The sequence below is a fragment of the Camelus ferus genome, chromosome 5 (assembly GCF_009834535.1).
Source record: "Camelus ferus isolate YT-003-E chromosome 5, BCGSAC_Cfer_1.0, whole genome shotgun sequence".
In the NCBI taxonomy this organism is placed as follows: Eukaryota; Metazoa; Chordata; class Mammalia; order Artiodactyla; family Camelidae; genus Camelus; species Camelus ferus.
Genome location: NC_045700.1, coordinates 96,828,440 through 96,852,614, shown reverse-complemented (window position 1 = coordinate 96,852,614; position 24,175 = coordinate 96,828,440). Strand labels below are relative to the sequence as shown.

At 54.5% G+C, this 24,175-nt stretch overlaps 1 long non-coding RNA gene across 4 annotated transcripts; it reads right to left on the bottom strand.

The window, feature by feature from the left end:
- Positions 1–6,453: 6,453 nt before the first annotated feature.
- LOC116663839 lies at positions 6,454–15,042 on the bottom strand. 4 transcript variants are annotated; one of them, XR_004320212.1, is made up of 6 exons: positions 14,711–15,042; positions 13,484–13,673; positions 10,793–10,884; positions 7,996–8,767; positions 7,600–7,671; positions 6,454–7,479 (listed from the first exon to the last, which is right to left on the bottom strand). It is a non-coding gene; the product is annotated as an uncharacterized LOC116663839 (long non-coding RNA). The 4 variants fall into 4 exon arrangements; XR_004320214.1 differs by having other exon boundaries at positions 8,213–8,767; XR_004320211.1 differs by having other exon boundaries at positions 6,454–7,671.
- Between the last annotated feature and the right edge of the window lie 9,133 nt (positions 15,043–24,175).

Here is a 24,175-nt window from a genome sequence, read left to right as displayed (position 1 = left end):
CCCCACCTATGGAGTCAACAGGTGGCAGAGTAAACGCAACCCGAGGCTCCCCGCAGAAGGAGCCGGCCGCGAGGGCGCCCTGCCCAGCAGAGCCGCTGGGACGCGGGACGCCGGAGGAGCCCAGCGGCGTGGGTGAGCACATGAAGCGGCCCGGACCAGGCGCTGTCTGAGCAGCCACACGCTTCTTACAGTCCTCAAGGGGGCCGGCTGGGAGCTTGCCACGGACTCTGCTCTGCCTTAGGGGTCTGACACCCGGGCCGCAGCCAGAGAAGTGTCCTAGCTTTCACAGAAGCTTCATAGTGGACAAGGATGGAAGAACCTCCCCCGGGACCGGAATGTGACCTTCTACCCCGGGGACTAGCTCCGCAGCTCAGCAGAGCCCCCTGTCCAGCACTTGTCCTGGTCTGGGTTTGTCTGGTGTCCCTGGGCTTCGAGGACTCCATGAGCTTTAGCCAGGCTGGACAGTCACAGCCTGAGCACACAAGGACCCCCACAGCCCTGCTGGGGTAGTGGCACTCTGTTCTTCTGATGGACCAAAGAACAGACAGAGGGGACACGACCTGAGTGGTGGACAGAGAGCAACTCAGGGTGGCCCCAGGGAGGGCGACCAGAACGGGGTCCCTGCTGGCCCAGGGCAGGCATGCCATGCCACTGGTTCACCTGGCCCTCTCCAGCACAGGGAGGCCCAGTGGATGCCCCTCTCTCCCCCTCCCTCCCTCCCTTTCCCCCTCCCTCACGCCCCTGACTCCTTCCTGACCAGGCACTCGCTCTGGGCCAGGACCCCATCTGGCAGCTGAAGCTGAAGCAGTGACAGCAGGCAGGAAGTAGAAGCCTTACCAGCAGCCTGCAGGTCAGGAGAGGACCTGGGTACGGCGCCAGCCTCCCGGGAGCTGAGACCCCAGGGGAGGGGACAACCCCAGGGGGCTGCCTGGAGGTCTCCACAGCCTGGAGGCCTGTGTGAGGAGGGCCTGTGCAGACCCAGATAGAGCCCGCAGCCTCAGGGCCTGCCCCACCGTGGCATCTGGGGCCTGGGGCTGGCCTGGTCACACCTGGTCAGCACTGGGCCTGTGTAGTGTCAGCCTGGCCCAGGAGCGGACCTGCCATGGGAGGTGAACCCTTCTGCTCCAGCGGGCCTCAGCCCCATGGCTGTGTCCTGGGCTGGGGACACACTCCTCCCTGAGGATCCCCTGCCTGCCAGGGGCAGGAGGGCCCATCTGCCCCAGAGGACAGCCCCTCCCACCCCCGGCTCGGCTCTGGCCCTGGCCTCCTTGTCTGCAGTGCCAGCCCTGAGCTCCTTTTCTCAGCAGCTGAGCCCCTTCCCTCTGGGCCCGCCCTCCGCTCCCCGGGGAGCCGTGCCACCTGGACCCGCTCATGGGCCTTCACTCTGATCGGAAAATGCACCCGTGCCTCTGTGTGTGCTGTTCCCTCTGCCTGGGAAACTTGATCCTTTCTTCTCTCAGAGCTGTGGCCTCGCCTCCCTCCAGGGAGTCAGTGCAACTGTCTGGAGTGCTCAGTGCCTTTCTGCCAGGCCATGTGCCTCATGGGTCGCCCTGTCTGTGTCCGGCCTGCCCCGTCGGGCAGGACCTCGCTTCATGCAGCACGTGGTAGGGGCAGGAGAAACCTGGGCCTGGGCTTGGCTGACCTGCCCTGGCTGGTCAGCAGGCGGGTGCAGCCCAGGGAAACCTTGGAGGTGTGTGTGCTTTGTTCCAAAACAGGAAGGTGTCCTGCGTTCAGGTACCTGTGACCACGAGAGGAGCTGCTGCAATCCAGAGAGGCACATCCTCAGTCTGGGAGCAGATTGGGAGCCGTGAGCCACTGGCGCCAGTGGACAGGGCAGCAGGTAACGACCTCTGTCTCCCTCCCGGTGTCCTGGAGACAAGGGCCACCTGGCCAGGTGGGCCAGGCAGTGTTGGCCCCGATGCCAAGGTCACCGCCCTGGGAACCACGTCTTGCAGCTCAGTGAGGACTGGCCGGCTCCCCCTCCACAGCCAGGCTGGGCCCTGGGCCAGCAGCCATGGGGCCTTGGGGGCGTGCAGTCCAGACCAGCGCTGGGTGCCTGCCCTTCCCCTCCCCGGGCCCCCCAGGCCCAGCTTCCTGTGGACCAGGGGTGTCTTAGTTCTCCAGGCAGGGCTGCTGCCTGCCCCACATGCCACAAACTGTCTGTCTCCTAAATTTAACTTCTGGTTTTCCATAATTGATGTGAAAAGCAGAAACGATTGCTTTTGCCTGTGGGTCTGCACCCCGCCGTGCCCCAGAGCCCTGGCGTGAAGGCAGGCGGGTGCCATCTGCCCCTTGGCGCTCCAGGCGGACAGCGACCTTGTCTGCTGGTACTGATGGCTTCTCGTCCCTTCCACCCGCTGGTGTCTCCACAGAGGCTGTTTTAAACTTATGGCTAAGCCAGCCTGTGCGACATCCCATCTGCTCACGTTTTCACAGACAGCCCAGACAGGGAAGGACTGGCCTGAAACCCGCAGCCTCAGCCAGAGCGGCAGGACCCCCAGGGCTGCCTGGGGTGAAATGCAGCTCTGCCTCCGGGTGTCCAGGCCCGAGGTGCCCTGGCCCGGTCACCGTCTGAGTGGTGAGAGCAGCTGTCTGCGGGGAGGAGGTGGCCCAGAGCCCGTCGGACGGAGCAGCCCCCGCTGAGGCACGGCATCCCTGGGTATCGCCCCCTCCTGCCCCGGGAGGTGCCACAGGCCCAGCCTCATGATACCATTCGTTAACGCCCCGCCCCGCCCCGCCCCACATCCCGCCCGCCCCGCCACCTCCCCCACCCCGCCCAGCCCCGCCCCGCCCTGCTGGGTGCTGCTTCTCTGTCCTCCGGGCGCAAGGGCGCAGGAGTGCAGGACGCCAGGCCTTTGGTGTTTGCACGTGTAGCAGAGGGCCAGGATCCCGGCCTCGAAGCTGCGTGGGTCGCCCTGTCGGTGTCCGGCCACGGTGGAGCAGGACTGGGCGGGCCCCAGGGCTTTGTTTTCACAACCATGAGGACTGGACCGCGGGAAATTCCGCAGCAGACTCTTCTCGCTGGTGCAGGTGGTCCTCCAGGCGCCAAGCAGCCAGCAGGCGGACCAGCCCCTGGCTGCGTGGTGACAAAGAATGAGTCACTCACAGCAACGAGTGCCCATGTAGAAACGAGCAGCCCGGCGACTGTGACCGTGCATCCCTGGGCTCCCGAGGCGCCCGCCCCGTGTGTTGAGATTCTCGGGGCCTCATGGGGGCTCAGCCCCTTTCCCATTTGGGGGTCTGGGGTGCTGGGTTGTTTATGATGTGACAAGGGTGGCAAACCCTAGAGGATGCTGGCCCCAGAGCCCCAAGCCTGCCCTGTGAATTGGGAGCTTTGGCCAGGCTGTGTCCAAAGTGCCCTCCCACCGCCACGGCCTGAGCCCCCGTGCGGCAGCTGGGGTACCAACTGGCCAAATTTACAAGGAGGTAAAGAGATGCTTTTGAGCAGCTGCTCTCACCTCAGAGGGTGTGATCTTTCCATCCTTGGGGACTGCACAGCTTGTCCCGCTGGTCCTCTTTAGCCATAAAGGCAGGACCCAGCGGGGAGGAAGCCCCCAGGGTCAGCCGCCTCTTTGCCATGGGCCCTATGCTTGTCTGAGCACCCAGGTCACCTCTCATCTGCATCCTTCTCAGGAGAGTATGGGCTGAGGGCACCCTGCCCACTGAGGCCCGGGAAGCCAAGAGGTGCCTCGGACCCCAGACTCTCCTGTCCAGGCCTTGATCCCCCGAAGCACTGCCCACTCCTCGGCCTCCCCTGCCAAGCTAAAGGAGCCCTGGAAACGCCCCTCCCAGACGGAGGGTGGGCCGCGTGGAGATACCTCTGAGGGCGGCCCCCAGGAGTCTGGGCGTGACCCCTGAACTGTGGAAGGCCTCAGAAGCCAGAATTTCAGGGATTTTGGGGGTGACTTCTAGCACTCGGTTGCCCACCCCTGATGTCAGGCCCACACCTGGCTGTTGTGAGTTTTCCTCGGTGTTGGGGGTGGTGAGGGCAGGGGGCATGAGTGGCACCCAGCACTGTCCTCCTGAGTCCACTCTGGATTCCCGGAGGAGACAGGTCCCCCGGCTCCATCCTCAGGACTCTGGGAGCCCTGCACAGGGGTTGCGAGCAGACTCCTCATGGGGCCCGGAGAGGAGGGTCCTAGCCTCCTTCCTGGAGGCGGTGGTGTGGGGTGGGGCTCAGCAGCTCTCTGCCCCGCCTGGACCAGAGCCCGGGATGCATGTGCATCAAGGGCTGCGGTGAGCAGGGGGCCCAGGGCTGCCAGGCACGCAGGTGCCAAGTACTGCAAGGCCTCCGGGCCCTCATCACATTCCTCTGGCCTCAGGACTCAGAATTTCAGGGAGTTTTTAAAGGCCCCCACAAACCTGAGCGCACCCCTCATGCCAGGACGGCCATCACGCTCTTCTCTGAGCTGACCGTGGAATCCAAACCAGAAGGCGGGGTTGTCTGTGAGAGCTTCTGCTCAGGGCAGACACAGCTCTGCTGGGGCTGGTCCTGCTACTGTGTGCCTTCACCAAAGCCAGCACTCCCAATGCCAGCAGACCCGCCGTGGTGCCAGGAAGACAGGCACCGTGCGCCTGGATCTCAGTGATTTCAGGTGTTGTGGTTGGCTGGTGTCCCCCCAGAATGTATGCTCCAGTTCTAGCCCCCGGGACCTGTGAATGTGACCTTATCATAGGGTCATTGCTGCTGTGATCAAGGTAAGTTGAGGTCACCTGGGGCAGGCGGGCGCCCACCCAATGACTGGTGTCCCGACAAGGAGCAGGAGGCTCAGGCACAGACGCAGACACACAGGCGAGGCTGCGTGACGACGGAGGCAGAGACTGGAGGGACGGGGCCACAAGCCAAGAGATGCCAAGGATTGCCGGCCGTCAGCGGAAGCTGGGAGAGGTGGCAAGGACCCTCCTCTAGAGGCTTCGGAGGAGTGTGTCCCGGCCCACACCTTGACTGTGGACGCCTGGCCTCCCGAGCCGGCGGAGAGCACATTCCTGCTGTCCCTGAGCCCCCAGTCTGGGGGACTTGTCTTACAGGCCCAGAAAGCTGACGCGTCAGGGAGCCCCTAACACCTGGGACTCACTTTTGGGTTTTGCTGTCAACAGCTTACGTGCCGAGGGCTGGGGTGCTCATGGCCGGGCGGGTGCCCCGGCTGGGCGGGCGCCCCAGCCGCCCGCTGCCTGTCGGTGCCTGGGCACAGCTCAGCGGCCTGGGCCCCACCACCTGGGCATGGCCCCCCCTGAGGGCCCATCCGTGTCTCCTTCACAAGCCTCGCTGTTCTCTTCATTCTCACACCCCCATGACTCTCGAAACTGGTTCAGCAAACACAAAAGTGGAAGTTGTTTTCTGGCTACGCAAACGCTCCGATGATGACAGGAAGCTGTCCCTGTGGCTGCTCAGCCCCATTGGCGAGGTTGAGGAAACACAGATGGAGCAGAGTGGCTGTGACCAAGTGCCCCGGCACCTCCCGGCACCTCCCGGCAGGCTGCCAGCCCAGCCCGACCTCCGAAACACACCCCAGCTCTTATGGAAAGAGCTTGAGAAACGGCCCTTGTGGCTGCAAGACTCGGCCCACGTCCCCAGGGACTCTTGTGCCCACAGGCCTCCCTTGTCTGACCCTCAGAGAACGTCCTAAACTCGGTCATTTCTAGGGTCCGGGGTGGGCGCTGTCGGAGGGGTCTGGAGACGTGAGCACACCTGCCTCTTCCTGGGGCCGGGCCCTGATCCGTCCTCCCTGGCCGGTCCTCTCTGCGGCGGGGGATGCGGGTGCCCACACTCGCCTGCACCTGGGGGTTCAGGAGGCTCGAAAGACACAGTATGTGGGAAGACTCTGCCAACTGCTTGAGTCAGCGCGGCCAGACTACGGAAAACGGGGAGCTTGGTCGTTCTTGGGCACTTCCCGGGAAAATGAGTTCAACGCCTGAGATTCTTTTTAAAATTCTTATTTTCTGTTGACGTGTTGCTGATTTACAACGTTAGTTTCATGTGCACGGCAGGGCGACTCAGCCATACACATGCGTGTTTTCAGACTTTTCCCATTACAGCTCATTACAGGAAGCTGAGCGTAGCTCCCTGTGCTGTACGGTAGGTCCTTGCTGTTTATCTATTTCGTATGTAGTAATGCGTGTCTATACTCCCAAACTCCTAACCTGTCCTCCTCCCCGATTTGGGCGGAAATTTTAGAAGATAAAAGTATTATGTGCTCATTGTAAATAATTATTAAAGGACTAAAATAAATTTAAAACAAATCAAATGCCTGGAAACCCTCTGCTTACACTGGGCCCCTCTCATGCTCTCTTACGTTCACCTGGCCAGGCTTTCGTCTGTATCTGAACTCATTTCATACATGCTGGTATCTGAGTGGAGTTGCCGCCCGCGCGTTGGTGGGGCCCCGATGGGAGGACGCAGCTCAGGTCAGAGCCCACGCTCATTCACTCCCGACGCAGCCTTGATGCTCAGAGTTTGTCAGTCTCTCCTATTCCAATTTATTAATGAACAAACAACCCCCCCCCGCCCTGTGATTTGCTGAGCCGCTGGGTAGGCCTCGAAGTGCAGGAAGCTGATACTCTCATTATCAGCTCGTCCTGCGAGCAGGTCTGCTGGGTTTAGCTGCAGCTGAGCTCAAGCATGGACCACGGGGTTTCTAGAGCCAATGTATTCATTGTCTCTCTCTGACATCGGGGAGCCGTTTTCGACCTGCTGTGCAGAAGAGGGTTAGCGAGCAGGCCCGCCTGCCCCCTCAGAAAGGCTGGCCCGCGAGGCTGGCCGGGGCCGGGGGGGCTGGGAGGGCCCGGCTGCCCCTAAAGGTTGGTGCAAGTGTGGCTCGTGTGAGAGCCGCTTCCTCCTGGGAGTGGGTCCCCACCAGGCACGGGTGCCCGGGACCAGCCCCCAGGACAGCCCCGGGGCCCTGCGGGGTGGACGGCACCTCCCGTGTCACACAGCTGGTGGCGGGCACTGAGCGTGTCGTGTGCGGGGAGGGGGCTCTGGAAGCTCAGCCTGGTCCCCGACTTCTCCCCCCGCCCGCCCCGCCGTGCTCCTCTTCCTCTCACTGAGGCTGCCTTGTTCCCGCTCTCCGTCCTGAACGCAGCCTGAGTGCGGCCTCCGCTGGGTCCTGGGGGCCCCGAGTGAATCGAGCCCCAGTGGTCTTGGGGACCCTGACAAAGATGCCTAACTGACTTTTTTAAGCTCAGGGAGCTGACCGCTTTCCCTTAACACTGACAAGTCTGTGAGCAGAGCCGTGTTTCTGTCCTCCGTTCAACACACTTCTTCCTGGGAGAGGTGCGGACCTTTCGCTTCAGTAATTCACAGTTTTGTTTATCCCCCGTTTACTGACAGTCTCCTCTGTGTCAGCCGCGAGAGTAAGCGGTGATGAACGAGACGGCCCCTGGGGAGGCACAGGCGCAGCTGTGAGCTGTGGCTCAGGGAGGTCCAGCACCAGCAGGGAGCACGTCCCCGGTGGGGACGGCGGCCTGGTGGGCTTTCTGAACCTGATGGGGAGAAGGGTTACAGGGCAGAGTGGGCCAGGCCCACGGATCTGGGCACAATCTGGACAGAGGAGGGCACATTTGGGGTTTATCCCGAAAGCCCCACAGCATCACGGACGTTACCTACAGCACTGACAGATCACAGCAAGGAATGTGCTTTGCCAGTCGGCCAGGAAAGGAAGGAGTCTCCGGTGTCTGGAGGGCAGAGGGCCCCAAACATGAGTGAGTATCAGAATCCCCAGACTTTCCCGCTCAGCAGGACCAGCCTGAGAATCTGCTCATCTGGCAGGAGACTCAGCAAGGAGCCGAGGAGGCCGGGAGTCCAGCGGATCCGCAGGACAGGAAGGCTCGGAGGGGATGGCTCTGGGGTCAGAGGCCACCTGACTCTAAAAGCCTGTGCTTGTGCCCCACCCTGGGAGTGCCCCACCCTGGGAGTCCCTCCAGCCTGGGGACCACTTGCTGGCCCTACAGGGACAGCGACACCCAGTGGCTGGACTGAGGCCCCACTGAGAACTTCACCTCTTCTCTCAAAACAGCTTTCTTGTCCTTCCTGACGGCAGAAGTGACCCAGGCTGGCTGCTGGGGGGGGGGGTGGTGGTGGTGGGGGCGGACTACAGGAAGGTCTGAAGAGGACCACCCCCCTGGCCCAAGGTCCAGCCCAAGGCAGGGGTGAATCCGCTGGCGAGGCGCCGACTCTGCAGAGGGTCTGGGCGGGTGCCCGTGTCCCAGTGCCCACCTTCCCGCAGGGCTGTGCTCTGGGTGTGAGCGACGCGGCTGTGACCCCTGCAGAGTCTGTGGGGACAAGCCAAGGCAGCGACAGGAGACACGGGCACCGGGAGACAGCCACGAACTTAAAACATCTTCAGAGTCACGGCAGAAATCCTGCAAACAGACGCAGAAGCAGAGCACACGGCCCCGCCCCCACACCCGCCGTCCTCACTTGTCCTCGTTTCTCTGACCCGCCCCCGCCCCATGTTCACGTGTCCGAGCACCCCTCAGACGTTGTGTTACTTCACCCAGATCGCCAGCGGGCATCTAAAGGTATGGGCACTTTCTTACAAGGCCTCAGTGTCATCATTATACCTAACAACACTAAGGCCGGTTCCTTAGTATCATCTGATGGCCTGTCCAGAGGCAGATTTTTCCAATCGTCTAAAAGATGTCTTTTCAAAGTGATTTGTTAAGAGTTGGGATTCAGACTAGGTCCCGGCGACGTGTGTCACTGGGTGAAGGTCTCTTTTACTGGCCAGCAGTCTTCTCTCGCTTTGGTGGGAACGCTTCAGCAGGAGGCCTGTCCAAAATCAGATCCTGGCTCAGGAGGGCAGGGTGGGGCCCGAGACTCTGCATTTATAAGCAGCCTCACTGAGATGGAAAGCTCTGGGTCTGAAGGCCTTTGCTGGCTGCCCACTGCCTGGCCACCTGGCCAGCCTCCTCTCCCTGAATCTCTCCCACCCTCCCCAAAGCCCCCTGGGGCACAGACTTCCTGTCCCAGGGGCCTCTGGGCAGAGGGAAAGGATAAAGGGGGCATGACAGGAGGGTCACCATTCCCCGGGGCCCAAGGCCACACGTGATTTCCTGGTGGAGAAGGTGAGAGGGCCCCGAGAAGGGCCCTCGTGAGTCAGGAGATGTCCCCTTCCTCTGTACAGACCCCTCCCCTCAGGCTCCTTTCGGAGGGCCCAGCTCAGACCTTCACCCAGCCATGCTGGAAGCCCTGGGGGCCAGCTCCCAGCCTGGATGCCTCCTCGCCTCTGCCCTGCGCTGGAGGGGGTTCTGGGAATGTCAGCTCATGCCTGCGGGGCTGCCTCTGCCCCCCAGATCTGGCGTGCGGGGTGGGGGTGACTGAGGTCACAGGCCTCCTGCTGACCTCTCCCCGTTCCCCTGCACCCAGGAAGCTGGGCTGGGGCTGCCGAGCTCCTGAGACACCAGACGTGGCTCAGGAGGTGCAGACAAGGCTAGGGGGGGGGGGTGTCAGGGCCATCGGGAGCCTGAGAAGATAGTTGTGCTCACTGTCCCTCCAGGAGCACAGCTTGTGCTGTGGGAGGAAGACCTAGAGGGGACTGGGGCCCCTCCTCTGCCGGATCCGTCTGGGAAGGGCTGAACCTAAAAGCCCAGGTGGGAGGTGGGATTCCTGTATGTTCTAGAAGCCCAGCATGCGGTGAGCAGGAACTGGGTCTGCCCGTCCGCGGTGCTCTACAGAACTTAGCTCAGCCCATCCCGGCTCCCCTCGAGGAAAGCAGGCTTTAAAATTCCCCATGCATGGATGGGAACACTGAGGCATGGCGCAGGGACGTGACCGGCCCAGGGGCAGCTCCACGCACAGTGGGGAAGAGCGCGGGGCTGGCCTGGAGGAGAAGGGGCCTGGGCCCGCGTCCCCCCGACACTGACCCTGTGTGCACCCGCTGACGGACACCCGGAATGAGCTGGGGCTCCCCGCCCGCCGGCCCAGGTGGGCACGCGGAGGAAGAGGTGTCGGGTCATTCTGAGGGTGTGCCTGTCATCAGGGCCTCAGCCCGGCTCTCCCTGGGAGGTGGGCAGGTCTGCTCCAGCTCAGCCAGGGCCCTGGTCCCCCTGGGTCAGGCAAGGGCCGGTGCCCCAGGCAGACAGGACCTGTGTGGCAGTTCACAAGGGGGACTTACCCATCAGGGGCACCCTGCTAATCTTCATACCATTTCTAGTCGCATTCTGGCTCCTACCTCTTTTCCCCCCTTGTTCCCAGAATGTGACTCAGACCACAGGGCATCTCCTTCCGCGCTGATCTGTCCAAGAGAGCTCGCTCTCCGCCATCAGGGTCTGCACGGATCATGGCCTGATCTCTGGCTCCCCTGGTGTATGGCTGCCTCTGCTCCACCCTTGCCGGGATGCCCCCTCCAGAGGGCCCCTTCACTTCACAAATTGCACCGTGGGTTGGGGGAGTCAGGCTCCTGACTCGAAGCCATGGCTGCTTCCTGAGGAGGCCTGAATCCACAGGGCAACGTGGCCACAGGGACTGTAGCCCCACACCCGCTCCTGGGGACAGCTGAGCAAATGGCACCATGACCGGGGTGCGGGCTGGCCTCCTGTCTCCCTCACCTCTACTCCTGAATAACAAATAGGAAAGGAATTGATCCCCAAACTCCTTCCTCCAAGGTCAGCCTCTCTTCTGCCAAGATCCAAGAAAAGATTTAATTTCAGCCACTTTCGCTGCCAATTTTGTTTTTGCGAAGTCATCTTCTGACCTCCAAGTCTGAATTAAAGCCTCCCTGAGCTATGTTTTCTGGGGCTGAAGCGGGAATGAAGAGCCCCGTGGGGGCTCCTGCTGCCCACAGACCCACCTCACCTGTGTCGGAGGAATTTCACTCGCAGGTCGTCAGCACGCAGAGGGTCTCGGATGACTGATGGATCCTTCAGGAAAATAACTAGCACACCATCCTAAGCAGAGAAACACAAGTTCGGGGGAAAAAACACAGATGGAAGATACTGACTCTGAAAAGCATGGAGGTGGATGACCTTGAGTACAAAAACTCTGTGTTTGGGAAGGTAACCTAAGGGGTCTGCGGAAGCACCCCCGATGGCCCGTGTGAAGCAGGTGACGGGCAATGACATGACCAGTAACAGAAGGTCAGCTGGGTGAGTTCTGGGATGTTCAAGCCATGACGGCTGCAGCCGCGGAGCCTGGTAGAGTGAAACGGTGTAGGTATAAATCACCCGTCAGTGGGACAGAAGCCAAACGCAGCTGCACAGGCAGCGCCCAAAGCCGCGGTTCTCAGCCCTGCCGCCCGCGGGACTCAACCGAGGAGCCGTTAAAGCCGCCTGGGCCAGACGCCCCCACAGCTGCCCTGGCTCCATGAGGCTCGAGGGTGGGTATTGCTCACTGCTGCCCGGGGGTTCCCGTTGCTGCCATGGCTGAGATCCAGTGTCCCAACAAAGTGTCAGATGTCACCAAGGCTGCCTCTGTGGACTGTACCAGCCAGGGCTCCGCGGGAATTCACTTTGGCTTGTTTGAATGATAAGGGGTTTATTGGCGGTGCCAGTCCCCGCTCCTGATTGTTGGGAGGACTGAAGATGAGAGCCATCCCAGGCTTCCAGGAATGACCCAGAGCTACGTCACTGACCTGGGCCACCACCCAGTAGCCCTCTGTCTTCAAGACCCTTGTGAGTTTGTGGCAATGGTGACCGGGAAGCGGGGTTCTAGCCCTGCGGCCTCTGCAGGACAGGAAAGCACACAGGTTGGGCGTGCCGACGTGTGGGCTCTGCGTGTTTCTCCAGTTTAACGTCTAAGCATAAAAGACAGAGTGACACGGGGCACTAGGCCAAATGGAGACCCCAAGGATATCAGGGTCTTAGCCCTGTGAATGTCATCTTAAAAAGAAAGTTTTTGCAGGTGTATTTAAATGAAGGGTCCTGAGATGGGGACATTATTCTGGATTGTCTGGATGGTCCCTAGATGCCATCCCAAGGGTCCTGGTCCTTATAAGAGGGACAGATGGAGATTAGACACAGAGAAGGCAGAGGACGATGTGACGATGGAGGCAGAGATTTGAAGAGGCTACGATGTTGGCTCTGAAGATGGAGGAAGAGGCCACAAGCCAAGGAGTGCAGGACTAGAAGCTAGGGGAGGCAAGGATAGGGTCTCCCCTGGAGCCTCTGGAGGGACCCTGCCAACACCAACGCCTTGATTTTGGTGAAGTGAAACTGATGTTGGACTTGTGGGCAGCAGAACTACAAGGGGATAAATTCGAGTTGTATTTTAGCCACCATGTTTGTGAGAAGAGGTTACAAGAGGCCACTGGAAGCTCACACAGGTGGTTAAAGAGAAGTTGTCCCAAACGGCACATGCAAACCCACACACACAGACACAGTCACCACGTGGGAGTGTGGACCCCAGGCTCCTTCAAGCCCCACTCAGCCAGGACCGTCCCTGGAATGACCTCTTCCTGACTCCGGGGTGGGTGGGGGAGGGAGTCACCCAAGCAGAGGCCACCCCCAACTCTCTGCGTTCTCAAGGCACTTTTTTATAGCCTCATACTGCTTTGTAGTTTTAAAGTTTTTGGTTATTTGTTTTTCAAAGCATTTCAAATGCCTCCTTTTGCAAACACTCAAACATGCTGAGGCATCGATTTAACGTTCAGAGGTATTTCAATGTTGTGGATACAGATATACCGTCTTTTATGCATGTTGCAAACATTTTCTCCTATAACTGGAAGCTTTCATTCTTAGTTTAGATTTGAATCCGTCTGGAATTGTGTGTGTATGTAAAACAAGGAAGACACGGCATTTTACCTCCCCAGACACTCTGCTCAACAAACACGGTTCAGAAAGTGGACTGCCTATTCCCTGCTGGTTTGAAATACCACCTTCATCACAAGCTAAATTCATTTGTATCTGTTTTACTTCACTTATCTTTTAGTCCGTCCCTTTGCCAGTACTGAATTATTGTAATTATCAGAGCTTTCAGATTGATTTGCCGAAAGATAGATAAATTTCCCTTAGTTAACTTTCCTTTGACATGTTTCAAGTTTTCCTTGCTATCCACTCTTACTGGTTTTGCCTAGATTAGCTTGAGAGTGAACTTAAGTTCCTAAAGTACTCTATTACGATTTTTATAGAAATTGCATTAAATTTATAATACTTAGTCTTCCTTTCCAGGAAAATAGTCTATCTCTCAATTATTCATGTAAATTTTATGTCATAACCTATTACAGTTTTTTTCTTATAACGAACTTGTCCACTTACTGTTAAATTTCTTCGTAGGTACTTACAAGTGTTTTTTGCTGTTGTGAATGGAATCTGTCTTTTATTACATTTTAAAATATCTGAAAGTTTTCAAAATCCATGGATCCACCACTAGATTTAAGACATGTTACCATTTTTTTCCTTTTGCTTCAGATCTTGTTTTGTTTGGTTTTAATGGCAGCATTGGTGATTGAACCCAGGACCTCCTGCATGCTAAGCATGCACTCTACCACTGCTATACCCACCCCCCCACAAGATCTTGTTTTTTAAAACAATAAAATGTACTGATACTTACAGTAATCAAAAGAGTATGGTACTGGAAAAAGGAAAGATGAATGCATCAGAACAGAGTGTCTAAAAACAGACCCAACGCACATGGTCAGTGGTTTCTGTCAAGGGACCCAGAGTGGCTGAGCAGGGAAGGTAAAATTCTCCAGTGAGCGGTGCTCCAACAATTGGACATCAATTCAAGCTGCATCGTAGACCTGAAGGTAAAAGTGGAAACAACAAAACTGCTAGAAGAAAAGACAAGAGGAAATCTTTGCAGCCTCGTAGGCAAAGATTTCTCAGGACACACAGAAAGCACACACACACACACACACACAAAAGGTAAATAAGACCTCATAAAAATTAGACACTTCTGCTCATCAAAAGCATCATCAAGAAAATAAAGACAAAAATTAAATGTAAAAAAAAAGAAATGGGCAAATCACAACTGGTAGCAAATATTCACAGCACATACAGTTGACAAATGAGCTGTATCCAGAATGTGTAAAGAATCCTGCAACTTAATAATACAGAGCCAAACATCCAACATTTTTTTTAACGGACAAAGACTTGAGCAGACACTTCACAAAAAAAAAAAAAAAAAAAAAAAAAAAAGATATACAAGTGGTCAGTAAGCACATGAAAAAGCTCTTAACATCATTATCATCAAGGAAATATCAAGGAAAAATATGATGGCTAAAATAAAAAAGGCTGACAATACCAAGTGTTGGCAAAAGCCGGAAGCAAGTGGAACCTCTGACACTGCTGATGGGAGTGGAAAATTGCACCGCAGCTTCTTAGAAAGTTAAAAACCTATTTTTCTATGCCCTTCTCGTTTCCCTTCAGTTTCAAGAGAAAGTAAAAAGTGTGTCCCCCCGAAGGCTGGCACAAGAACGTTCGAGTCTTCCGGGTAACAGAGACCAGAGGCAGCCCAGAGGTTCACCGACGGGCAAACGGACAAGCAAGCCGCAGCACAGCCCCGAGCCGGGCCGCTTCTCCGCGGTGCGGGGTGGGCACGGCCGGTGTGTCCACGGCCGGGCGAAGCTCAGAACGTGCTGGAAGAATCCGCACCCGGAAGAGTCCGCCTCCGCTGACGGAGATTCCAGGGCCAGCGAAGCCGCCCCGATGCTGGGCGTCAGGTCCGGGCGGCCGCTGGGGTGGGGGCGGGCTGGGAAGGGACACGCGAGCGCTCTCTGGAGCGGCGCACAGCGGATCGCTCGTGGGGGCTGCTGTTGGGGTGGGCGGACCACGTTACCTTCAGAGAACAAGTCAGGGGCTGCGCCATGCTTCTTCTGCTTTAGAACACTTCAACTCGCAGATACCGTGTTCCTCGAGGAGGTGGGAGACCGCGGCCCGCAGGACACCCTGGGTCTGACCCCCAAGCGCGTGAGAGAGGTCAGGTCGCTGACGGTCTCACTTTCCCTCCGTTACTGAACCTCGTGCTGCCGCAGCACAACGCCGCACACGGGCCGGGGGTGCGGGGCTCACAGACCGCAGGCGGGGGCTGCGCGGCGGGCTCGGCGGCTGGTGGCGCCGCCTCCCGTCTCACAGGCGGCCCGCCTCTCGCGGCGTCCTCGGCGTCCTCGCGGGGCGGGAGCTCCCCGTCACTTCCCTGAGGGCGCCGACCCCACCCAGGAGGGCTCCACCCACCCGAGCCCATCGCGAGCCGGGGCCCCACCTCCTATCTCCGCCACAGCGAGGGGTTAGGGTCTCAGCGTGCGAATGTGTGGTGGGCGGGAGACGTAAACATTCAGTCTATAGCAAAAATCTTGGTAATTAATATTTCTTAGAAAGTTAGGAATTTTATTTAGGTTTTCACTTAGTCCGTAAACATTTAATTTAAAGTATTTTTCTGTAGTTATATCCTCTTCTCACTTTCAAAGAACCAATCCTTTTTTTTTCTTTCTAAGCTTAATTTTTGTTTATTTTCTATTTCATAACTTCAGAATTTATCTTAACTTCTTTCCGGAACTCTGTTGAGTTTTGTTGTTACTCATTACCTGGATTCTGAAGTTAACGTACAAGTCAGTCATTTGCAGTCTCTTGAGTTCTCAGCAAAGCGTGTAAGGCTTGCCTTTACCCTTTTAGTGCAGTGGCTCCATTGCACTGGCTTCCGTACAGTGCATCCCACTCTCATTCACTTCTAACTAGGGTGTAATTTCAGTTTAATTTCTTCACTTAATCAAGTAAGTTTTTTGTTTTTTTTTTTAACTTCCGGAGTGTTTGATTTTGTCCCCCTGAACTTCTCTTGTTCACTTCCTGTCTCGTTAGCCGGGCTCAGAGAAAGATGACCAGTAGAGTGTCTTCTCTGAATGATGTACTGATATCTAGGGGGTCTGTGCCTGATGAAAATGATGTTGACGTTCTTGGGCTTTGGGGAAGGGGCAGCATGTACTGGGGAGGGTTCCCAGCAGGAAACTCACTGGGGTAGCTGCACAGAGTTTGTGTGGGTGATTTGCTGGGGGAAGGGGGCACGGCTGAGGACCCTCTGAGGGAGGGCGAGCCCCAGAAGTCAGGGACACTGAGAGTCTCTGTCTATCCTCAAGGGGACAGGGAGGGGGCCACACCAGAACCCAGAGGAGGTTGTATGGGAACCAAAGCCCTCAACAGGGGTCGCAGCCCATCTGGGCGGGTCTGAAAAGGAGACACTAGGGAAGACTGCTCCCACCTCACCCCAGCCCCCCCCCCCTGCCCTGCAGCCTCCCGTGGACCCTCTCACTGGCTGAAACTAAACCAGAGCCCTAGGGACAGAGTGGGTGGGTCAGGTCTGGAGGGGGCCCTGCCCTGTACACCCCCGACGCTGCCATGGCAACACCTCTCCACTTCTCAGTAGGTTCCGGGGGAAGTGTCTGTCCTCAGTAAGACTGCAAGGCTGCTCTGGGCAGGACTGGCCCATTCTGCTCAGCCCATGAGCCTTCACCAGCACCAGCACCTAGAAGCAGGCTGGACATCCTCCACGTCGGACCCCCAGAGCACCTTCTCTGGCCCCCAGCCCCTTCCCTTGGCTTTATGCACAGACAGAATCCATGCTGGGGTCACTGGGAAGCCCCCAACCTGCTTCCTCCCCATCCCCCATCCAGCTCAGGGTGGGTAGTGGGCATGTCCTGACCACTAGCCCTACCTGACAAGCAACACTGTTGTGATACAGAGAGGGAGGTCCTATGCCCTCACCCCACACGCCCAGACCCAGCTCAGAGCCTGTGAGGTCTTTGTGGATCCACAGAGGAGAGAAAACAGTGGCCGGGTCAGAAGCGGGTGTGTTGGGGACTTTGACTGACCTTTAAAGAGTCAGCACTTCCATCTGCTCTGGGCACTAAGGGAGCTGCTGGAAGCAGCTGCTCAGTGGACATGGGCCCCCACAATGGGCTCTGGCCCCAGCTCAGCCGCCGGCTGCCAGCTGCTGCTGGCCAGACACTGAGTCAGCAACTGGCTGTCAGGCACCCCACGGGCAGAGCCCAGCAGAGCTGTCCACACGCAGTGCGGCTCCCCTCAGGGCCTCCCAAGCCAGAAGCCCAGGGGCCTGTTCACTGGGGCCTCGCCAATCTCCAGCCCTTGACTGGGTGTGGATCTCCCAGCTCTGTGCTGGGTTTCCAGATCTGGGCCCCAGAGATGCCTCTCTCTGGCAGGTTGTTTCATTTCTTCATAAAATTTGATAACATTGGTCCTGCCTCCTGGTGGTTCTGCAGTGAAGTGAGACTGGGAATTGCTGAGGGGCAGAACGTGTGTTCCGACACATTCAGACTCCCGGGCCACATCCCAGCCCTGCTGACTTTCCAGGGGAGGAGTTCAGGGGTCCGGCTAATAAGAGCCCCCATGAACGAAAGCCTGGAGTGGGCCAGTCACTGGCATTAATAAAACAACTGGCACTGGTTAGTGACTGGCATCCAGGAGCCTGTTTCCTACCAACGGCTGTCTCACCCTCTGTGGCTCTGGCCCCTAAGAAGCTAGAAGGAGTCGTGGAAAGGGTGTGCAACCAGGGGTCTGGCTCAGGCACCCCTGACCTTCAGGGGCCTTTTCAAGTCTGTCAGACTTGGTTTCCTCGTCTGCAAAATGAGGTGATAACTGTACCTCCCTGGGCAAGAGGATGTGCGTAGACAGCTAGTTATTCAAAAGTAAGCACATTCTGCATCATGAGACAAACCCTGGTGGGGTCCAGTTTACTGGCGCGAGCCAGAAGCAGCTGTCCGTAGGGGGCTTGAAGCTCTCCGCCTGGCTGCCCCTCTGTGTCCCCATGTGCTCAGCCTCAGACGGCCCTCAGGTCAGCCCAGTCGAGAGGCCCAGACCTGGGACTTGAGTCTTTGGCCAGTTCCTGGACCCCAGCCCCACTGCATATGCTGGGCCTCCTTCCCCTGTACCCAGGCCAGTGGCTGGTGTCGGTCTCCACCTCATCTCAGCAGCCCGCAGTCACGCAGGAATCCTGCCTGCGCTGTTGCTGAGATGCCTGCACATGTGCTGGCCTACCAGCCTGCAGAGTCTGTGCCATGTTCTCCTGCCCAGGACTGCACCCGGGCAGCCTGGTTCTCAGACAATTTATACACTGCCTGTTGGCTCAGTGGCTTTGTTCTTCCCCGAACCCCAAGGAGGATCAGGCCCACTTTAAACACAACAACTTGAGACTCTCAGAGGATGAAACAAATGAGAACTCAGAGGGTGGGAAGGTTCCATCAGCGGTGAAAGCAGGAAGGCTGCATGGAGGAGGCATCCTAACACAACTTCAGAGGATGAGGATTCTCAGTTTTAGGGAAAGGCTGCAGAAGCTGAAGAGAAAGTGTGACTACAGGGTGAGCCATGGTGTAGCTAGGCAGATGCCCAGAGGGGATCGGCAGGGACCAGGTGGGCAAGGGGGCTTTGGCCAGATGGGGGAGCTCTGTGGGCACAGGATGCAGGTCCAGATCAGGGAAACTGTACCACACAGGTCACCCTTGGGGCCTGGACCTGCTAGAACCGGATGTTCAAAGTTGGGAAGAAAAGTGTCCTGGCTGGGCCAGCAGGATCCTGCCTGGACACCAAGGTGCTGGCTTGGAGCAAGTCCTTCCCCCTGTCTTCCCAACCTGGCCTCAGTTCCCCCATCTGTAAAACGCAGAAAAGGGCTTAATGGCGTTAGATCTGGGGTCCCATAGCGATGCGGCGCGAGCCCACTGACCTCTCCGCGGCCCGGCCCCACTTCAGGGTCCGGCCCTGCGCCGCGAGGGGCCGTCTCACCACAGAGGCACCAGCACCTCTGTCCGAAGGGATGCGCGGCCCAGCTCCAGGCGCCATGCTGGACACGCCCACCGTTGCTGTGGCAACGGCTTTCCCCTGCGGCAAGTAGAGCCCGGAACTTGACTGCAAGGGGTTGCCACGGCAACCGGTGGGCGGGGCCTCGAATGAGTCGGGCCTCCAGTGGAGCTGGACCCGCGTGGGCTGGACCTCATGTAAAGTAGACCTACTGTGACCACTGCAGGGCGGAGGGGTTGGGCAGAGGAGCCCGGGGTTCAGGCCGTGCAGCATCTGTCACGTCCCACGTGTCTGCTCAAACCCCCAAGGCTCCCACCCAGCTCCGTAGCAGCCGCACATCCCACCACTCCCCTGTCCGGCTGTGGCTTCTTTTCAGGAGCCTGTCTTTTTACTGCATCATTAATTAATTAATTCATTGTCTCTGGTCTCTGCCGATTTGATTTTCTTTTTTCTATTAGGCATCGCACTGATACCTCACTAAGCATTTCTATTTACAATTCTGGAAAAGTCTAAGCCAGTATTTCTGCAAATACAGTTTGCGTGACTCTATTCCTCCTTCTGGAATCTCAGGAATCCCTCTCAAGCACAGGTCACAGGCTCCCACCTGGCTCCCTGCTTCCCCTGACTTCATCACCCATCCTTGGCTTTTCTGCTGAGCCCTGGCCTCGCCTATACCTTGGGCGCCTGCCAGGCAGAAGACTCCACACAGCCCTTTTCCTCTCAGATTTGCTCAGATGGCTCAGACAGGTCCAGGACCCAAGGGTGATCCGTGTTGGACAGTGGTTTTCCTGACCCGGACCTGCCATCCTGCCCACGGAGCTCCTTCAGCCGGCCCCCGGACCCAGCCTGCTCCCCTGGTCCCCTCTGCTCCTGCTCAGGTGCTGTCCAGGCATAGCCAGCCTTGTCTGTTGCAGGGACTCCCTTCGGACGTAGCTGCCAACGCTTGGTTTGTGGCTCCTGGGTTGTTTGTCGTTTCTGTTTGCAAGCTCGGTGGCTGCAAGCTTGTGTGTTGAATTCTGTGATGTATTGTTCTACAACTTTTTATTAGGTTAAAGCATTTGAAATTACCGTTTTTCATGATCATAAATAATTGACCATCAGCAATTTCATGCAACTTAACCTATTATGTGGAGTGCCTGGGGTCTTTCTACACTGCTCAGCCTTATGGAAGGCTATAGCTCTGATAGGATTTTTTTTAAACTTGAAAATTTTTAATGTGGTTTTATTAATATTGTAAATGGCACAAAAAAAAGTAAAAAGTGAAAATGGGTCTTAATTTCTACTCTTAAATAGTGCCATTGACATACAAAGGTATACCTGAATACGACTAGGAAATCCAAACTATATATAAAGACTATATAATCTTTAATATGTATAAATGTATACGTATATATATTAAAAATGAATGCCTCCTTGACTCCCCCCACCAACAGTAGACCCAGCCATGGCAAACACCGCTGTTTCTTGTGATTCTTCTCTGGAAAAAAAGTGCGACTTATTATGCACACTCTTCTGTGCCCCTTGTGAATAATTTAACAAAGATCCCAGTGATCTTTCCACACCAGGACGTAACTTTTGAGACTCATTCTTTTTGGTAGCATCAGAGAAATCACGCCTATATACCCCAATGCATTGAAACAGTGCTGATGGGTGAAAACCTTGGTGATCTTGTTTCTCGGGAAAATTTTTGTGTGTAAATACCATAGGCAAATTTCTCTCGCCGTGGGATTATTCAGTCAAGGAGAGGGGCACTTTAAGTGCAGACACATTCCAAGAACTTGTACCACTTGGCCCCAACCACAGCCATCGTGTAGAGGGGCTCATTGCCCCGCACCCTCACCACGCTGGACATCATCAAACATTTAAACAGATCAGAAAAAGATCTCACCGTTTTGATCTGCTTTTCTCTAATTATGACTAACTTTGTTTATTGACCCATTTTCTTCATGCTTTTCTTCCTGTAAAGTGTCCCTTCCAAGTCTCTGGCCATTTCTTTGATGATTACTTACATTTTTGGCTATTCATCTGCATAAGCTTTTTATACCTTTAGGAAGTTCCCTCCATTTTCATGTATTTTGAAATACCTTTTCCAGGGTCGAGTTGGTCTCTCAGCTTTGTGCCTGATGTTTGGGCCATGCAGGTGTTTGATTTTTGTGTCGTCCATCAGTCTTCCTTAGAACAATCAGATGTACCCCGACTTTTCACACCAGGATACTGGCCACATCCACTCACACTTCATTCTGGTTCCCTGAAGTTTCATGTTTTACAAATAAATGTTTACTCCATTGGAAATTTACCTCAAGATAAATTTTCACTCATCCTGTCAGTTTTCTAGGTAGATGAGTGCATCGCCTGTCGTGTTAGGTGGGACCCAGCGTTACATATTTCCCACAGTGTCCTACATCAGTTATCAAATCTTCTATTTCCTCCAAAATTTTTGAAATGATACTTCATCATAAGCTTTTGACCTATTTCCTTTTAATACTGGCATCTTTTTAATTAGAATTTCATATTTTTCCTAATAGAACAAATCCTCCTCATTCCGTTTCTTTTTAACAAATTCCCTGATTAGTCTTGCATGTCTGCTTTTCTATGCAAACTTCTGAGGCTATTTTAACTGAGATAGCATCCAGAGTGTAGCTTAAATTTAGGGAAAATGGATATTCTACAGTATCACCTCTCGCTTTCCAAGAGTACACCATGCTTTTCTACTAATTTACCTTTTAATGGATTTTCAAAGTTTTCCTTTATAACTTGTTTATAAATGAGAAACCTGCACATTTCCTGCTCTTCCTGGGCATTTCACCCTCTTCGGGCATCGTGGCTGGAGTCCTCCACTAGAGGCTTTACCTGGTTATTGCTTGTTTCTATGGAGACTGTTGCCTTCTTGGTGATAATTTTTCTTACCTTCCCCTGTCTTACTGTTTCCCAGAGCTTTTCACTCGTCCCGTCAGTTTTCTAGGTAGATGAGTGCATCATCTGCAAGTATTGATAATTTCTTTTTCTAGTTTCTTTTTGTTTGCTTGTTACAATATTTTTACCTTTCCCCCCTCATCTGTAATTGCATTGACTGGTGCTTCTGAGTAAAACAGACACAATAGTGCACATCCCTCACTGCAATGGGAATTCTTTTGCTATTTCACCATTGCAGCTATTGTTTGTATCGGGCTTGCCGTGTACCCAGCCCTGGCCCCACATTTCGCACAGGAATCCTCACCACTGCCGTTTGAGGTTGGTACTGATCTTATCCCACCTTCGGGAGAGGTGACAGACATAGGGGCTAGTGAACTTGCCCAGAGTCACAGCTGATGGAGAGTGAAGCGGGACACTAATCTGAGCTGCCCCTTGGCTAGACTCATAAGAGACTCTGCAGGGCTGCTTTTTCCTTGAGTGAAGGAAGAAGTCATCTTTCCCTAAAGGGTTTAGTTATTTGCTTTTTAACCAGAGACGCATGGTCGTTTGGTCCTTTTCAGCTTCTTCTAAAACCATCCTCTTTCTTTTTATGCTGTGACTTACTGGAATGGTAGATTATATTGATGGAGTCCTTAATATTGAACCACCCTTGCATTCCAGAGAATTTAATCAAGGTGTGGGATCATTTTAATGTTATTTAGGTTGCAAGTGGTGTGTGGCTCCCAGTCTCTGAGGTGACCTCCTTTCCACACTGCAGTGAAGTGAAAGCAAGGAGGTCTGTTACACTGACCTGAGATGTCGGTCTGATCATCTTTTCAAGATCTGTCTGCAGGGAGAAAGAAGGGCAGCAGCCCCCAGCTGGAAGCAGACAGACTCCTGGACCTCTGTTCTAAACATGTCAATTTTTACTGATTTTCCTTTATTTACGAAAAAAAATCCATAATTTCTCCCTCCACCCTCATCTTTCCAGAAGCTGTTTGGGCTCCACAGGGGTGTGAAGCCCTTACTTGCATGCTAACAAACTCACCAGATACATTTGAAATGCAATCCAAGTGGACATTTTCAAACCAGAGGTGTCATAGTGAGTGGTGACAAGGTGGAGTGCACAGCTGAAAGGAGATGCCAACATGCATCTCAAAAGGCGGCCAGGCGTGTGTTGGAAGAACCCAGGGGAGTGTGCTATTCCAAAGCTAAAACATGGAGGATCTGGTTGTTAATCCAGCCATTTTGATGGTGGGGAGGGGCACTGATGCTAGCAATCCCAAAAGAAAAAAAAAAAGTTAAAACAAAGAAGGAAATATTTGAAAAACAAAGGAAACGATTTTTCCAGAATTAAAGAAAAACAACCTCAGAATGAAGGGCTCATAGACAGTCCAGCAGGAGACAAAAAAAAAATACACACACTGTAAGAAGATTCTAGAAGCATCCTGAGAGAAAGAGCATGGAACTAGAACCCAAGAAACACTGGACTTCTCAACAGCATACAAGGAGACCACAGAGTCACATTCTTTTAAGTATCGAGGAGACAAACTTTGCACCTGGAGTTTTATATCCAGAAAAATTCAAAGTATAATGAAAAATATTCTCAGAGATACAAAGCTTTAGAATGTTTTCCACCTCAAGACCCACGTTAAAAACTACCTTGTATTTCATGAGTAACACAGATGCAGAAGACTCTTCAAGAGGTATGGACACTATGGATGACCAAGTTTCTCGGAGGGTGTAATAATCGTCTTAAACAGAAATGAGTACCAAAGGAAAGAGACAGCGTATACCCCACAGTAACTCAGAACTAGTAACGCCAGACAGCCTCAGTAGTGCTGAGGAGTGAGGAATAAATGACCAAGCGCATGTACTTGAATGCTAGGGAGAATTCGTAACTACAGAGTGCATAGGGTTAAAAAAAAAAGAAAAGATAGAAATAGGGTCTTAAATAAGGGCAACTGCCATAAGAAGAAAAATAAGAATAAAGATAAACCAGCAGAAGAAAATTCACTGTACTCAAAGAGAAATAGGAGCCAATATATGCAGTAAACGGAAATTTTCAATAAGATGGCAAAAATAAGTCTCAATATAACAGTACTATACATGCGAGTGGGTTGAATTCCAGTTAAAAGGTGGGAACAGACTAGATTTTAAAATTCTAACAATGGGTTGTCTAAAAGAGATACACTAAAAAAAAGATACAAGAATTTTAGAATAGAAAAGTTGGCAAAAGACATACTAACCAACATGGACCAAAGGACACTGCGTTGACTTCTTCATGTATGACATTCAAATTTAAAGCAAAAATAAAAAATGAAAAAACCCTACCACAGTAAAGTTGTCATAAAAACAAACAAACAAACAAATAAAAGAAAGACAGACAAACCCAACAACAAAGGACGTCACATGCATGCTGATGAAAGGGGCCGCAGAATGATAACGCACATCCATCAAAATTATTTAAATACCTAAGAACATGCCTCAGTGTACATCAAACAACACCTGCCAGATTTGCATGGGAAAGGAGATATTTCAACAGTTGTAACCAGAGACTTTAATTAAAAATAATACTTCAACAGCTCAAGCAGCTGTTAAAAAAATTAGC